Source organism: Perognathus longimembris, chromosome 9 (genome assembly GCF_023159225.1).
Source record: "Perognathus longimembris pacificus isolate PPM17 chromosome 9, ASM2315922v1, whole genome shotgun sequence".
Lineage (NCBI taxonomy): Eukaryota > Metazoa > Chordata > Mammalia > Rodentia > Heteromyidae > Perognathus > Perognathus longimembris.
The window spans coordinates 52,749,693-52,754,864 of record NC_063169.1 but is presented as its reverse complement, the minus strand read 5'-3'; the positions used below and the strand labels follow the sequence as shown (position 1 = coordinate 52,754,864).

General features: G+C 37.3%; 1 pseudogene; it reads left to right on the top strand.

Moving 5' to 3' along the window:
• Nucleotides 1-3,142: 3,142 nt before the first annotated feature.
• Nucleotides 3,143-3,321, top strand: LOC125357815 (annotated as a pseudogene).
• The last annotated feature ends 1,851 nt before the right edge of the window (nt 3,322-5,172 follow it).

Here is a 5,172-nt window from a genome sequence, read left to right as displayed (position 1 = left end):
CATGTCAACTTACAGTCCTTTGTTTATTATAAAAAAAACTACTAAGTTGCCTTTATATGCTTCTTTTTTTTTCTAAGCAGCTAATGGAAAATAACTAAGATGAACTGTAAGCAACAAATTGTACAAGAAATGTATCCACTGCCTTATGTATGAAACTGTAACCCCTCTGTACATCACCTTGGCAATAAATAAGTAATTATTCACAAAAAAGAACAAGTTTGAATGCAGGCACACATTTACTAGAACACTTTAGTTAAAAGTTGAATGAAGAGTTGCTCTGATAGTCATACAATAGGGCATGCATTAGTGTAATAAAAAAGACTCCTTTTCACAGATCAGATTATTGTTCACTAGCAGAGAGTATTTGTTTTATTGGTATAAATGCAAGTAATTTTTATTTTTAGTGTGCCACTTCAAATCAACATCTGATCAACTACTTCTAGATAACTTCATTGTTGGCTACAATTAATTTACAATGCAAGCATAAGAAGTTTGTAAAACTGTTGTTTTGGGAAAATATGGTTGAATTTTAGCCAACCTAGCCTACTTAGAAGTTATACCTTTTAGATGTTAACTAATTCAGTATTTCTCCTCCTACCTCATGAGTCAGTTCAAGTTAAAAAATAAAATGTACTTTCTCAATGTTTTCTCCATAACACTCTGAATTTTGAACTTCATACCTATGATGGAGAAGAATAGATTTAGAAACAATCTCTGAAACTGTCCTTCCTTAATGTTAAAATAGTAGGGGTATATTTGAACGTGTTTCTAAGTAGAGAATATAAATATTGATCACTATGTCTGTTTTCTTGCAATCTTTCCCAAGTCACTGTAATATTTTTTATTTTCTTTTCCTTTCCTCTATATCTTCATCTGTTTCTTCCTTATATATCTGTACCTGAAAGGAACATACAATTCTGTGTCCTGTTGTCTGAGTCTGTTCTTAATCAGGGATTCTGTCTGTCTTCTTTCATGCTACCCTACTTTTTTGCCCCACTTTTCAACCACTTAACACCACTGATTTCTGACTCAGAAGAAAGAATCACGCTCCCTTCTAGGTAGAAATTAGTTCACTTTTTTCTGTCTCGTGTTATGATTCTTATACATACTTATTCATTCATCAGCATCCATGCTAAGTAGTGGCAGTTCAGAGATTAAATAATACTAGAGTTTTGTGCCCAAGGAGATGGCAACTGGGAAGCTGATGCTTATAAAGAACTTTAATGTGTGTGATTAGAGTCTCATGATGACGGTGTTGATAAGAGATCATCAATGAAGGTCCTCACAGAGGAGGAAAAAGGAGCTGGTACTAGTAGTAGACAATCAGAGAGAAATTCCAAAGAATTTTTCTTGAGAAGGAACTGGCATGAGGGAACAATATGGAAGTGTGAAGTATCTACAGAAAAAGAGAGCATCAGTGACCAAGCTAGACATGGTACATTGGAAAAGTGTAGAGACAGTTGCACAGCGCAAGGCCCATCTAAAGCTGAGAACACTGCTTACCTCTGACTGGTGGATCTCATGCACAGATGTTGGCCCATTGTTGACAAGTCGTCCATTTTTTTTTTTTAACAAGAAGTTAGAAATTCTGTAAGATAGCCAAACAAACTTCCTTTCAAACAAAACATGTTTGTAGCATGGCGGGGCTTACAGAACTCCAGCAAGCTGTATGATCTGAGGAGTTACAGAGCCAGTAGAAAGGAGTAGAAGGAAAAGATGGAGAGGTAGGTTGGTGATAATTTACAAAAAAATCTTCTTTATATTGATAATCTGGATTGAATTCCAGAGACATTAGAGAATGATAAAAGAGTTTCATCTAGGAAACACTGTGATAGTTGGATTTACTACAAATTCCTAAAATATTCATAGTGCTTAACCTTTTTATTTAAAAAAATTGAATATAGATTTTTTTTTTCCAGTCCTGGGCTTGGACTCAGGGCCTGAGCACTGTCCCTGGCTTCTTTTTTGCTCAAGGCTAGCACTCTGCCACTTGAGCCACAGCGCCACTTCTGGCCATTTTCTGTATATGTGGTGCTGGGGAATTGAACCCAGGGCCTCATGTATACGAGGCAAGCACTCTTGCCACTAGCCATATCCCCAGCCCTTGAATATAGATTTTTATGGGGTCTTTTCACAGAGGCAGTATGGATAGGAGTAGCTCCAAGACCCATCTAAAGTTATAACTGGTATTAATCAAGTATTCAAGCTCTGTTACCACCCCACTATACCACCACCATCATGTGTGTTTACAGTCTGCTCACGGAAGCTGAGTACTCAGCTAGAATCGCCTACTATTAACAAGACTGTCACAGCCTCCTTCCATGCTGAGCACTAAATAAAAGTCAATATTGATTAAAAAATATATAAATAGCTTTAGGGGTTTGAAGTATATAGTTTATTGGTAGAGTCTAATGTTTATTAGCTGCTAGAGTCAACTTTAGCACTTCGAAATCAAAACTTGACATGCACAAGTAGAATAAGTATATCAAATGCATTTCTATTTTTAGACAGCATTGGAGCAGATTTGGGGTGATCTTATGTCAAAGGATATGATAAAGCTGTAGTTCACTGTCTACCTGCCCTCATGGTTATGCCTACTGGTATTGCTTTGTCTGCACTAGGCTACCCCCATCCTTCCCTCCTCTCTGTTAACTGAGGCCTGAGAATGAGTGGGCGTGAAGGAAAAACATCATTATTTTCCACCAAAGCTTTAGGGCAGGGGCAATGCCTGCTCTAGCTTCTCACATCATCAGTGGTAGGCCTAAGGCAGAGCTCAGCATGTTGTGAGCATACTAATGGGGACTGTGATGATGTAGTCTTGTGCACAGAAGAACATGTCTTTGTAGTGACAATTCATGTGCCGGGCTTTTTATGGAGCCAGGACAGAAACACTATGTGAAAGAAATCCATCTCCTCTCCTCTGTCCCACTGCAGCTTTGAGCAGGGTCTCTGACTTGATCCTGGACCAAACTGAGTGCAAGGTCAAAAGGTGAAACTAATGACTAAAGTTGGAGTCTGAACTTTCAGTCATGATGGGTCTTCAAACTAGGGCACAAGTCTCCTTAACAGTGAAAAATGTCATCTCAAACTTCTACTAGCCAGAGAGAAGAAAGCAGAAAAACCATTTAAAAGTGGAACTCAAATCTCTTTTTGGCTTTTTGGCTAAGATCACATGTAATGTCTGTCTTCCCTTGTTTAATATCAGATATGTCCTCTGAGAACAATATGTTAAATGACTTTTTGGATCAAAGATGTAATAGGAGCTTTATCTGTCCATACCATGTATCAACCCAGTGTTGCAGCATCTCTAAGAGTACCTTGGGGAATAAAAAGACAAAAGAATGGAGCTCTTGATTAGGAGTGATGAGACAAGTGTCATGTGCAGAGGTGGGGCAGGAACCTTCTTCCATCTCTTAATTGATACAATTATAACATGGAAATAGTCATTGTACTTTCTACTTAACTGAAGAGGGAGTCCTGTCTGTATATAGAGATTTGCAGGAGAAAGCTATTGATAGCTTCTTTATTATTATTTTTTGTTGTTGATTGTAGGGCTCGAAATCAGGTGTTTTCTGGTGGCTAATTGGAGATAAGAGTCTCACAGACTTTCCTGCTTGGGTTGGCATTGAACCACAATCCTCAGATCTCAGCCTCCTGAGTGCTGAGCCACTAGTGCCTAGACTATTATTATTTTTAATGGTTAAAATTATACTTGTGGGGAAAAAAGAAAAGACAATTTCTCTTAAACTCTCTTTTAATTAGAACAAAGTCTTCATATTAGAAAACTAACCATCTAGTGGGTAGCCTTCCATTGGACTTTTCCTTATATTAGTTTCTGAGGAGTGACATACTTAGTTAATGTCTTGGCAGTGTAATACAGATTGGGGAAAGTGAAAATGAGAACAATTTTAAGAATACCTGATGCACTAGAAAATTCCTGGCCTTTTGGTCCTTCTGCCTGGTGCACATTCATGGTCAAAGACACAACCAAATTAACTCACAGATGTTGTCCATATATACCTAAATCTTCCATTCCCACTTTCACCCAAAAAGGGGAAAAAGATATCCATATGTAAGGGGAACTTCAGGACTCAATTTTCATGGTTTGCCAACTTCCCTGTTCTGACTTTCACTACTTTCATTATCAGTATCAAAGACCATATGTCCCTGACTCACTTTGGCTCCTTCTAGCATTTTCTTGTAAAAAAGTGGTTCTTTGCAACCATTCTTTGGTTATTCTCTGTCAACTCTCAATTTTCATTTTCTCCATTACATTTTGATCCTCTCATTAACCCCCACATTAATTGACAAGGAAAGTTCTGGGTCTTCCATTTAGAACACAGGGGCCTGTCTTTCCTCTTTCTGAGAGAGGTAGGCCATCTACTGTTGCCTTTTGGTAATGACTCTTAGAACTAGAAAATTCTGGTGGCAGAGCATAAAGTTTATAAAACGAACACTAACAAGGGGTGCTAGGCATTTAAAATTAAACCTATTAGCAAAAGGGAAACTATTTTAAATATTGAGTTTTTGCTGTTGTTTTCATTGTACAAAGAGCACTGCTATTAATCTGGCTTGGGAAGAGAAGTAGAGAAAGCAGCTGAGAAGTCTTGAGTCTTCAGAGTTGGATCAGAGGCAAGCAATGTGCTCTGAGGACTGCTGTACATTAGATCACTTTATAAATCATTAGGGCCCAGACTCTGCCTTTACAAACTCTGATTTAATTGTTTTGAGATGAAGCCCAAGTATTGGGATTCTCCTCAAACTGCCCCTAAATAATTAGAATATATTGAAGATGAAAGCTGTGTGTTTTTCTTTTTTTTTTAAGTTGTTATTATAAAGGTGATATACAGAGGGGTTACTGTTACATAAATCATGTAAATAAATTTGGATAATGTCACCTCTTCTCTCACTCTTTCTTGGTTTATTTAGTTTCTTATTTCTCAGAGCTGTTTTTCATTTGTTGTTGTTTTATTTTAAAAAATCTTTTCAGTAAGAAAAGAGGTTCCTTTATCAGATTTCTTAGAAAGGAGAAGATTTCTCATAAAAATATTTTAAGTGTTTCCAGGAATTTATTTATTTTGTATGTATGTATGTATGTATTTTTGTGCCCATTGTGGGACTTGAACTCATGGCCTGGGCACAGTCCCTGAGCTTTTGTTCAAGGTTGGTGAT